The following is a 13,247-nucleotide window of genomic DNA, read 5'->3' as shown; positions in this document are numbered from 1 at the left end:
ACTTACTCCAAAAAAAGTTGAGATTTTTATCCCATCAGAAACCTGAGACTACATTACAACATGCTTGTGTAAATAACCTTGATTGACAGTGTCCGATGTCCAATATATTTTCAGGCTGTCAACAGCCCAAAATTGCAACACAGTGGCCTATGGGGCACCGTAAGGCAATCTTAATTAAATCCTGTGTCTCACAAGCTGCCACACACGTTAGTAAAATTGTGCGCGAAGTTCTCTTTGAAAATCACGAAATTCTTTTTTTTTTATCTCTTTTTTTTTTTTAAACAAAAGGCGGAAATAAAACTCAAAATTAGTATTTGATTTCAAGTTTTTTATTTTTTCGCAAACTTTGGACACAAAAATAATAGAGAAGAATAATAGTTTGTAGCAGTGACTTTTTTGTCTGCTATTCCAACATTTACAACATTAGATATTATTTGCACAAAATGCTTGTCCGAAATTCTGTACCGACACATAATTTTTTTTTTTTTACAGTAAAATACACTGCCTTCCGCATTAGGTTTTGAATTTCTCACAAGCTTTGAGACACACAATTTAATTAAGATGGCCCAATAAAAAAAAAATTAGGCCTTGTACAATGGGGCTGTTCTACATGTAGTTGAAATCTATCAACGATCAACCCCTATGGAATACATGGCCTAAATCTCCCATACAGGGAGTGTGAATTACCTGAACAAGGTTACCAGAATGGGTGATCCATTTGAAATCTACACCCCCTGTGTGGATGATTAAGGTCATAGGAATGGATGGATTTCAACTGGAATAGAACTAGCCCCGTTCCACAAACCGTGGTGCCTCTCAAATAGCGAGCGAAGCGATCACCGAGCTACTAGCGAGGCCCAGGAGTGAGGCTTGGTGGAATATCTTGGATCCACTAAAGAGTACAGCACAGAGCCTGTGCTAAACTGGAATAGCACAATGTACTGTAATATTATAAATGACAGCTAGATATATAGCAAAATGATGTACAATACCTGCACAACATTTAATGGAAGGCATTATTTAAAACAATTTTGGTCACTTTTCTTTCATGATGATAATGAATAATATTAGTTATCATAACATTTACATATCAATTGAATTTCAAACACATTGTATGTGTGCATTTGTATAATACAGCAAAAGCCTGCATAGTCAGTACCTTGAGCTAGGCTTAGAGAGAAAACGCAATCTCGCTTTTCTCGCCGTGAATCTCGCGTAACATAAAAAACCATTTTGTAATATGAAGTGCAATTGTTGTCAATACAATGATTACAATCATGAAAACAGAACCATAATAATTATTGAAGGGATTTTTATTGCAAACACTGCCAGAGATATTTGCATCAATTTGCACCATGTGATTCTTTGGAAATATTGTGCAATGCAAAATTGGTATAATGTAGGCCTAAATAACAACAGTGACCAAAGGTTGTACATGCATGTATATTTGGCAACAAAAAAAAAGGTTTGTCTCAAAGCTCACGAGTTGTTTGAAAACAAATGCGAAATGCGATTTTTTTTTTTTTTTTAGTTGTTGACTTGGTATTTTGAGGAAAAAAATCTGATTTTCGCCGAATATTTCTGGAAAAAACTATAAAAAAAAAAAATTTGAAATAAAAAAAATTTTTGCATTTCTTTTTTTTTTCCAAATCACGCGATTTTACAAACGTGCGCGCAAGCTTTGAGACAAACTTTTTTTTTTTCCTAATATGAATCCTAATGAATGTACATTTACAATTCCCAATGCAATGTGAAAAACTGGACAGATAATTCCAGTAGCAACAGTAAGCAAGCCCTGAATTGTCAAATATTGTCACCTTTTGGATTTGAGTAAATAAGATATTGTTCAAAGGTTATCTATGATCCACTTCACCGTAAAATAAACAATAACAAAAACCATAGTGAAAATCCCAGCATATCAGCACAAAATAGACACAAATTGTTACGTTTTTAAATCCAAGTAAAATGGGTGTACTCTAGATGCTCAGGGGTAGCGCTAACTTGTGCCATGGGGTCATAGGCGCATTCTTGTAGCTTTTGGTGCACAAAATTATCATTTAGAGGTTGCTAAAGGGTCATTTGAACCCTTTATTTCTATTGTTTTGCATCCATACTTTCACAAAATTTCAAATTTTTGACCCTTGTTTGAAAACCTATCGCTACCCCTGTACACGCTATCATTACAGTATGTATATGCACGTCAGACATATATGCACTACCAGTAACATTTAGTGTTGCACATATGTACATATTTGCACTGTTTGGACTCCGGTATAAAACAATAGTATTGTATGTGGCCAGGGCATGATAGAACAGGTTGGTAAGTGATAAGGGATGATGATCAATAGGAGTTGATAACAGGCCTGTCAACATTTCTTATTATCATTGCTCACAGTGCTATAGCAACAAATGAATCCATTTGATACCAATCAAGGTTTGTTCCCTCAGTATTTCAATTGTTGTTTGTTGGTCTGAACGTACGGTAAATAAATAGCGGTGCAGCAGTGGGCCAAAAAAAGCTTGATATGCAATAACTAAAACTTTGACAAGGCATTCCAAATTAAATCAACAAAAACATGTATTCAAGTTTCAGCCAAGTTTGGTGCATATTTTGAAGAGAAATCTAGGATGCAGGATAAAGAAAAGTTTTTATGCAGTCAAGTTTAAATCAGGGTCTTAGCTGTGATTAACAAGTGCCTGGTATTTTCATCAAAACTGCCTGTCCAAAATTTGACCCTGAAAGTATCAACCTCTGTCCCTTCTGGGGTTCAGTCAGCTCAAATAGCTACAAAAATTGATCTTGGCTTGATTTTACATTTATTAGTCTGGTCTTGTTTTTGAGTTCACAGAACTTAGTTAATGGGCATAAATTAACACAGGCATTAATTTTGCCTGTCCCAGGTTTTGATCAATAAAAGGACTTTTCATCCAGGAACATTACAAGTAGCTAGATACTCTGCATACAGGCTTTTACAATATCTGCAACTCTGCAAGTTCAAGCTTTTACAATATCAGCAAGACTTAGGCCTACTCCCCATTCCAGAAAAATACACAACTAATTTTTTTGAATAAAAAAATTTTATCCTGTTTTGCCAAATGAAACATAGCTAAATCTCAATCCTTTAGTTACATGTAGTCTAGCAATAAAAGTCAAATTTTAATATTTAGCCGATTTTTGGAAATAAGGGCCAAAAACATGCATTTTGAGGGTGTTTTTCATAACCTGTGACAATCAAGACCAAAGACTTGTACTAAGACTAATTTCAGTTTAAGCATTTGTAATTTTGGAAAAGACAAAATGTTTCATTCTTATAACCAACCATTTAGGCCTAATTAAAAAGTAACACACAAAAGTGAAAATTGGCCTGAAGTGACTTGACAGGAAAAGCCTGAAAAAGCACATAAATTTGGGCTATAAAGCCTCAAAACGGGCTGAGTAGCAAAAGGCCTGAAGTCAGGCAATTGCCTGAAAACTGACATCCCTGTGTTCCAAGTCTGTGATTTTTGTGGCTCGATTGTCAGAAAACATGCCGAAAATGCATGTTTTTGGCTCTTTTTCAAGAAATTAGTAAAATACAGTGTAGTGAACTTTTTCTTTTAAGGTTATTAATTATTTTAAACTGTTGTGATTTGGTAGTTCACAGCATCTTACGAATGGTAGTGAGCTTTGACAAAAACTGCATTGCTCAATTCATAGCGAGCATGTTGAAGAATTAAAATATCACAGATATACTTTTATAGGTGCTGCGGTTCTTGAGTTACGTCGTAAAGAGGGCTGAAACAACAACACTTTGGTAAAACGTACATAATTCATTAATAACAATAAATTAAGCATGTTTGCAAAGTATACGATTTGTAGAATGAACTTTTGCTAAACATCAAGGTGTTAATTTTCAATAATATATTGATCTAGATAATGAAAATCGATTTTTAGGTTGCTTCGACCAACAATACCGCGTCTACCCTTAATCTCCAGTTAGGACTAAATGGATGATTAGGATTGAGCTATGTTTCATTTGGCAGAACTTGATAATTTTTTTAATCCCAAAAAATTAGTGCTGTATTTTTCTGGAAAGAGGAGTAGCATCACAAATATACGCAATTCCTTGGCATGGTTCAAAATTGGTGTAACAAGGATTAATTTCCCCACATGCCATACTCAGCGTGCATGTTGTCCTTTATATCAAACTTTGTAGTCTCTTGCAGAGTGGGGGCCTGACCCATATGGCAGGTAAACTGTAAACTTCCAAGGGAGTTCTTTGGGGGATTAAACTGAATTAGTTACTGAAAGAGGTGAAATCCTGGTTCAGGATGGAATTTAATATTCAGTGCACACACATTGAAAGTTTGTCAGGAGTGCAGAATGAGCAAAACACTGCATCAGGTTGAATAAATCCTAACAAATTTACAACAATATTTGGACTGTTTTACTCATTATCCTCTCTACATGTAGGCATACAGGTATAGGTGCACATCAAATGCAATAAGGGAGTGATCGTTATTTATGGCAGGGGGGAATGGTTAAATTTAGGGGGGAACACGAAATTTTTTTGTGGTCTTGAGGGGGAACCTGACATTTTAAGTTGAACCAAGAGGGGGGGATTGTTAAATTTTAAATGGAGAAAATTGGGAAAACCAGGGGGAACGCAAACATTTTGAGCGGACGCGAGGGGGGAACGCGAAATTTTTTGTCGATATTTTTGCCAAAACACCCATTCCCCCTGCCGTAAATAACAATCGGTCCCTAAATGCTTTGTAGTGGGACATAAAGGTTTTCTCAGATTTTGCTGACTTTACTGTTCCTGAAATTGATATCTGGTCCTACTATTTTCTAACAATAGGCCTCCTCCCTATTATTTTATTCAAAGTATTGACAAATTGAATCAATATCAGGGCTGTCAATTCTCACGCACTGGCCGTGAGTCTCACGCATTGAGTCACTTTCTCACGCCAAGGTAGTATAATCTCACTCCTAGGTAGTAAATCTCACGCAAAATGCTGGAAAATGAGTAAAATCTCACGCATCGTCAAAATAGTTTGTTGTGCATTGACAATTATTTATGGTACTTCATACATTTTTATGAACAGAAAAAAATCAAATATATAATTAAAACGCAAGAAAATTATTTTTCTCAGCAAACAAATGGTTTCATTGCTGATCTTTCAAATGATTCTTTGCATTTCATAATTTCTTTTGAGCATACAATGTTGTTTGTTAACATATGACAAATTATTAATGATAACCTTGCAATACTCACACACAAAAGTTTGATGGTTGCTTGATTTTTAATTTAATCCCAATTTAATTCACCGTAAAATTAGTTTTGTATTCATCACTACACCCACGCTTTGGGTGGAGTCTCCTAGCTTCAATTGCAAGATGAACCCTCCTCATCACTACACCCATGCTTTGGGTGGAGTCTCCTAGCTTCAATTGCAAGATGAACCCTCCTCATCACTACACCCATGCTTTGGGTGGAGTCTCCTAGTAGCAAGATTGCAAAATGAACCCTCATTTTTTAACATGGTCAGAGATTGGCCAGAGGATGTATTGCTAACATTAATATTTTGTTTTTTATGTTCCACATTAATAGTCACATTGTAGTCCATCACAAGCTGGAAGTTTATAGGAAGCCAATTATAACATTTTACATTCAAACCTCAATTTAGAATTAAGTAAAATTTGACATACATGTATATATTTTTCCTGGTATTTTTCGCCTACATGCTATAAGTTATTAGGCTTGTTCAGACGATCGCTTGTAACTACATTCGAATGTAAACTTGTATGTAGTGCCCGTCTAAAAGAAAATGTAGCTACATGCTAGCCGCAGTCTGTGGCCCTCACTGACTTAGCGAAAGCGTGCGCGAGAGAATCGAGCGCGTGGCGCGAGACGTTCAATCGAGCGCCAGCCTCTCTGGATAGTATACTAATAGCAACAGAGCCCGAAAGTAGTGCTACTACATGCAAGTTACAAGTGACGATTTTACATGTAAGATATCTTACATGTAATGAGCAACATTCGAATGTAAGGCCAGTGTGAACAAGACTTGCATGTTAACTCCCTTGTAAGCATGACCTTGATGACCCAATCCTATTCTGATTGTGCATAATCATGCCATAATTTACCAGTGAAGGTCACTCTTACAGTGAGTTGGCTTACAAGTAAGTCCTGTGTGGACACACACTCGCTTGTAGCATAATTTAATTGCGGACTCGCTTGTAAGTTACATTCAAAAGTAGGCTACCGTCTAAACACACCTATTCTATGTAACAGGAGCTTTACTTCCACAGAAGCCCTGGATTTATTACATCAACCATGTTCATATGATTAAAGGATTTGCACAATACCTTCTTCATTTTGTTTGTGGGCTCTCTACTACCCCCATGAGACAATGAACACTTTATTTCCTATTTATCCAATCAAACAAAAAAAGTTGGATCCTCTTTAAAAAGGCATTATTACTGGTTATCAATGCAAGATATCTCTGAATATGAAGGTAGTAGAGAAAGGTAGGCTTGGTATGGTAAATGCCAATATTATCCATGCCCTACACATGGTTTTCTTGTTTTTACTGAAGTAATTTTGGGTTATGTAATTTTTTTTTGGGGGGGGGGTGGCATTTGGGGAGCAAAGTGAATTTCAGGGGAATCAACCAATTTTGCACACAATTGCTGCAAATGGTGGAAATTTTCACCATTTTGGGTTTTTACTGGGGGGAAAGAGTTCTGATGGATTTGCTAACCCCCCCCCATGCAGGACACAGGACTTATTATCAGTCTATTTTCAAAATACAATGTAGGGCTAAAAAAAGTCAAAACATCTATTCTAACACCCACAGATGATACTCAGGATTTTTGTTATTTATTTGTGTGGGAGGGGTCCTCTAGAATTTGAAATAATTGAGAAAGATACAACCCTCAAGGAAACAGATTTATATTTCTTTCTCAGAAAACCTTGTTTAATTTATAAAAAGATGTCAAAATACTTGAGTATCTATATTATTTAACAGCCGAAAACCATGCAAGGACCCAGGACGCAGAATGTTGCCATTTCTAGGTGCAGGTGTACATACTTGTTTTACATTGTTGTTAATCAGTTGTCTATCTATCCAAGGGGGTGATGAACTGATGATGCTCATGTGTGCAGATGTTATAAAGAGATCAATAATAATTATTACTTCCCTATTTGGGGTTGAAATTAAATGCCCATTTCAAATTGAAACTGACAAACATCTGTAACCCACACCTTCAACAGCTTTTGGTGGTTTACTAGCCAAAATATCTGAAATTTAAGAATGACTTTGCTGGGACAATTTGTGTGCAAAATGTGCAAAAATGTGAAATATTCATGCTTAAAATGTTTAGGCCTATTTAAAATGTAGGCTAAATGGACCAAAATTAGATTTGGCCTGAAATGAGCCAAAAGGAAGCAGTTGAAACAGTTCAGAATTGAAAAACACATGTGCAAAATATTAATGGCAGGAAAATTTCTACTGTAAAGAAGCTACCAGCAGTCCATCACACACCCACATTGATTGATTGTGTAATTATACAAATGTACGTGTAAGTTTCTTGGAAACAATCACAACACATAGCCCAGGCCCATTCATTGCAAGAATCTTGTTCATTGGTTGCTTTTTAAAAGGAGTGAACAATAGCATTCACATAAATTATAAAAGAATTAGTCATGAGCTTTTGGACAACCAGATATTGAATTCCCAGGGCTCCATCCAATAGATGGTCTATGATCCAATGCAATGCAATGCCTGGAAAAACAGGGAATTTTAGAAAGCTTGGGAAATGTTGTCATTTTGAGGGAAATGTTCATTTCTGAATAAAGCAATTAGCCTATAGGCCTACATTTTTTAGTAGTGTGAAATCCTGCTTTTTTTAGAGGAAAATTAAAATCTTTCCAGAAATAATGACTTTTTCCAGCCCTGGGCTGCCATTGCATGACTCTGGTTAAAATATTTGGCTTTTGATCTTCAAAATCTGCCTAGCAACAATTTGTTTATCCATTAATTTTGTGAACAAGGATTTAGTGCCCCAGTTTGAGAGAAATTCCAAGAAATCTGCTAAACTTATAACCTTCCTAATGAAATATCCAGGCCACTACCATGACACCCCCATACTGGCCCATCAAAGATTCTATAAGGAACTCCTACAATCTGTGGGCCCATAGCCAGTTCACCATTCTAATCAAATCTGACATCCCCCTCCTAAACACTGAAGTGTTGAGAGCAGTTGCTCTGCATTTATCATACATTTTTACCACTTTTGTCATTTTTATTCTCCTAGTAAAAAGTAGGTGTGGCCAATATCAGGTAAGTTAAAGTATACCAAACATTTTATGCTGCAAATAGTATTTAAGTACTATACAATGTACCTTGCAACTGTAGTTTCTACAATGTATTTGACCTTTGAATTTCTTTTCAAGTTAGACTGACAATGTGAAATCACGAATGGAAATGCCAGTCACCAAAATGATGACAAGTCAGGCAAGTAATACTGTACACATGTGTATGAATTGGTCATTATTTTATTGAATTTCCACATCAATACCCAATTACAAAATTGGTTGCCACAATCAATAGGTACTGGGTGGGATCACTGGGTTTCTTTCATGTGGGTTACTCTCATTTATACACCCAAAATTGTGCGTGAGACAATGACGTTTAACTTTGTATTTAGTCGATCATGCCTGATTTCATATCATTAGGTTTATCAAATTTGCAAAACATGTAGGGCGGCAATAGCAACTTAGTCACTAGTCAGGGTTCAGTTTTTGCCGGCAAAAACCTGTTTTTGCAGACAAAGTGGCAATAACTGGGTTTTTGCCTGGTTTAAACCGGTAAAAATGGTAAAAACTCATTTATAGTCACTCAAATGTTAACAAGTACACAGAAAGCTCATTTAACAGTAAACATACAACTTTTAATGAATCATTCAACATCAAGTCCTTAAAATGAAAAAGTTTTGAATCTGATTTGCCACATTTCAGTTAAATGCACTAGTGAGTAGTGAGCAATGAAAACGTATGCCTTTAATTTCTTATGTTACTTTTAATTACAAAATCTGGCCTTGTTACACTCAGGAAATTAATTAATAATTCGTTTTGAGATCAAAAATCTGAACTTTAAATCACATTTTTAGTTTTTCCCATTTTTGCCAAGTGGTTAAAACCGCATTTTTTTTACCTGCGGCCTGTAGCCACAGGGGTTTCGCTGGCCCAGCTAGCGATTCCCTGTGCATACAAGACTTACAGTGATTGCGTCATCGCTTTCAAATGTGGAATGCATGCATGCACAGTGGTTTTCATAGCGAGTTTCAGTTGGATTAGGGTTAATTCTTATCAGTATTGGCAAATGAAATCTACGAAAATGCACAAATTTCATGCAATTATAGGCAGGCTTGTCAATGGCAGAGATTGGGATCTTTGGTAATTGAGACACATTGGATGACTTTGTCTTTTTTAAGTCACATGATTTGGGCTGAAATTTATGATTAACCCTATTTTAATACGGTACTTGAACCTCCAGGAAGTAAATGTACCACACTATTTATTTGTAAACAAGAGTCTCATGTTTCTACTGTACCTGATCATGACCCGATGTATGTATGTACATGTAGGCCCTACATTTTCCATTTTATGGTGTGATAACATTTGAAATAACTTCAAGAATCAACTTTTCTGTTGTTTTGAACCATAGACCATTTAAAACAAATTTTAATATGGTCTGTTTTAACAGAGCTAGCCAATTGATTTTCACAAAACAAAAGCAATCAAATCAAACCAATATTAACCTTGATGCCTTAGGCACATCTAGGCACCTTTAATAATAACACTTTCATGTGGAGCAAAACAACTCATTACCAACTTCTTATCATACCCTGGGCACATTTGTAACAACAAGGCCATTTTGCAGAACATTCAAACATTTGTAATTTGGTAATTACAAATTTCCTTGCAAACAGATTCAACATGACATGGTATCAGTACTGGGCATGAAGAAATACCACCTTGCCACAGCTTAGCACGCTTATACATAGTGTCATTTAATATCAATGGAAGTTCAATACCAAACCAAGGGAAAAACAAAGTGGTACTAACTAAGGCCCTTCACAATTAATTCTTAGTTTCCTGTTTCATGGTTGAAAACCAGGGATGAGGCGACTTTTAATTATTAATTATTAATTATCTTTTATTTTCTTTATTTTAAAATAAGTGGTCGCAACCTACATCAAGCCATTTTGACAAGGAGCATGCATTTAATTATTTTACTACTATGTTTGATTTTATACATAGTAATGGTACAATTAGGTTCTATGTTTATTCATTATTATAGATGATATGATCAAAGTCAGAAAGTAGCAAATGGTAGTCATTAAAAGTTATTTTTAAAGAGAAAATCCAAAATATAAATAAAATAATTAAATATTTTGCAATTCTCTACTTTGGACGCGGGCGGGAAACAGGAAACTAAGAATCAATTGTAATTGGCCTAATACTATTTATTTTTCCTTCAGTTTGGTATCTAACTTACTTTGATCATTACTAGCATACTACCTTCTGTACATTGACATTCACTTGTAGCAAGTCCTACATCTAGGTTACTTTGGTTTATCAAAGTAATTTTTGAGTCTTAAAAATACAAAAGAAAATTAGATGCCCCAATCATGACGATTCTTTACCAAAATCACAAGTTTACATCTTATGCTTTTTTTCTTACTTCACATTTTACTCCCAGGTTGGGGTTCATGGCAGTAGGACTCAATATTTTGACATTGTGTATGTAACATTAACCTTTGATCACTGGTTTATCTTTACATGTTTAGGTTACAAAATAATCAATTGCACAACATAATGTAATCATCAACAAATCACAGTAGCCTAGGGGTAGCCTAATCAAATTTAATACAAAAAATAGAGAAAAAAATCTGTCAAACTTAACAAATCAGTAAACCACTTGAACATTTTTAAATTAACATTAGACATTAGGCCAAATAAAAAAATAAACATGTTTCACGTCCCCTCCCGCTTCCTTTTTTGAAGTTTCCTCAAATATATTTTTATTTTTTGAAATTCAGTTATAACTTTTCAAAAAATATGTCTAGGAGTAGGAAGTTGGGATGCTTTCTATAGCCTTGTTAAGATACAAGAAACATTTTAGGAAGGTTTTGTTATCATGAAGGGGTGTAACTCTCAGAACAACAAATAAAAAAGGGCCTCCTCCTTTTCCCAGGCATTATTATATACGCTAAAACGGCTATAAGTATGGGTATTTTACCGTATTTACACCAATTTTGCGATAAAAATAGAAAATAAAAGACCCTCTTCCTCCTTTTTTTTTTGAAAACCGGACGTGAAACATGTTTTATTTTTTACTTGGCCTTATGTTAGACTCTACCAAAAAAGCCAACATTTTATAAAGCGGGTTTATTTCTGTGGGTGATTATTTGTGGTCAGACAGATAGCAGTGTGGGTTGGTAATAATTTAGCCTGACAACTGAATAAAATCTGCTATTAAAAATGTCACTTGGAAATATTCTGCCTCTGCTAAAATCATAGTAGAGAACTTCCTTCTAGAGTCTATGAGAGAACCTAGTAAATAGGGTATGTTTCTTCAGCGCAAAGAACGCATTTGCAAATTTCTAGCAGCCCTAGAATAGGGCCTATAACATGTACAAATGTAGGCCTTAATTACTCACAGGTCAATGTGTTCTTCACTTAATTTATTTGGAAATTAAGGTTGATAATGAACTGGTTTGACAAACAAGCACATTAGGCCAAGTAAAATAAAAAACATGTTTCATGTCCGGGTTTTTGAAAAAAGGGAGGAAGAGGGGGCTTTTTATTTTTATCGCAAAATCAGTGTAAATAGCCATAATTAGAGCTGTTTTAGCGTATAATGCCTGGAAAAAGGAGGAGGCCTCTTTTTATTTGTTCTGAGAGATAGACCCCCTCTAACTACCACAAAACTTATCAAAGTGTTTCTGTAGCAAGTCTATAGAAAGCATCTCTACTTCCTAGACATATTTTTTGAAAAGTTATAACTGAATTTCAAAAAACAAAATTGAAGAAACCCTCCAAAAAGCAAGCCAGGGGGTGGGGTGGGAGGGGGAGGGCGTGAAACATGTTTATTTTTTTTATTTGGCCTTATTCAATTTGATTCAAGGGTAGGGCAAGTCATTATGTTTTCAGGTGGCTCTACGCAACAGTGTCATGCACAGATTTGCTTGAAAATGATACGCATGATACTTATATTTTTTTGTTATTGGAATCCCCATAGACTTTGTACACAAAGTGTTTTTGGCATAATGCCAAGTTCATCAAATCAGCATTGAAAACAGATCATTAATGTGATTGTCTCTCCTTTATACACACTGCATAAATACATGTAGATATGGTTTTTGATTTATTTTATTGCAAAAATGTTACCGGTACTTAATAAATTGTCCCAAAAACTCCCAATATGTACTATTTAGAGAATAAAGGTATTGTTTTTAACTGCTGGAGTGCTCATGTATACATAGATCGTCTCATACATGTAGGCCTATAACATGGACGACATCAATATTTTCTTCACCTTGCTGTTAAATGATGTCGTGTGATATGAGACAATAGATGCACAACAGCAGCTAAAAACATTAAACTCATTCTTAAACACTTCAATTCATTTTATAAATCATAATTTCGCAAGGAATTACCTACGGCTACGGCTTAGAATCAATCAATCCCGTTGTTGCTATAGCTATGCAGCTCCGATAATTGGTTCAAATAGCCTGTCATATGATATCACACAGGTAAGAACCAATAAGATTACAACAACATTCCCAAGTGTTTTTAAGAATTAATGTTAGTACCGGTACTTTTTAAAATTTTCATGACTTTTTCTAGAAACACTAAATTACCTCAATTCAAGAATTTTTTGGAGCTAACTATAGCCTAGGTCCAATGTCAACAAACATGGTGTTATATGATAGGTAATCAAATTTAGAAAATTATCTCGCCAGCTTTGTTATTTTATTTTAGTGTTTCTAGTTCAAGTTAAAGGTGTTTCTAAAGTTACCCAAAAATGAAAAAAAAAAAATGAAAATTAATGTAAAACAAAATTAAACACTCAATCTAAAAAAGCTGGCGAGGTAATTTAGATATCATTTAAAAACTTTAATTGTACACCATCCCTGTAGGCTAAAAAATTAAAATGTGGAAAAATATAGGTTATTTTCAAAAAAATAAAGA

The 13,247-nt window shown here is 35.0% G+C and overlaps 1 long non-coding RNA gene across 1 annotated transcript; it reads right to left on the bottom strand.

Moving 5' to 3' along the window:
• Nucleotides 1-8,510: 8,510 nt before the first annotated feature.
• On the bottom strand, nt 8,511-10,644 carry LOC140157559 (uncharacterized). Its single transcript, XR_011859703.1, has 2 exons — nt 10,507-10,644; nt 8,511-10,114 (listed from the first exon to the last, which is right to left on the bottom strand). It is a non-coding gene; the product is annotated as an uncharacterized lncRNA (long non-coding RNA).
• Nucleotides 10,645-13,247: the final 2,603 nt, after the last annotated feature.

This window comes from Amphiura filiformis, chromosome 7 (assembly GCF_039555335.1).
Source record: "Amphiura filiformis chromosome 7, Afil_fr2py, whole genome shotgun sequence".
Taxonomy (NCBI): Eukaryota; Metazoa; Echinodermata; class Ophiuroidea; order Amphilepidida; family Amphiuridae; genus Amphiura; species Amphiura filiformis.
Note: the sequence above shows the minus strand (reverse complement) of the source record. Positions and strands in the feature narration are given on the sequence as shown.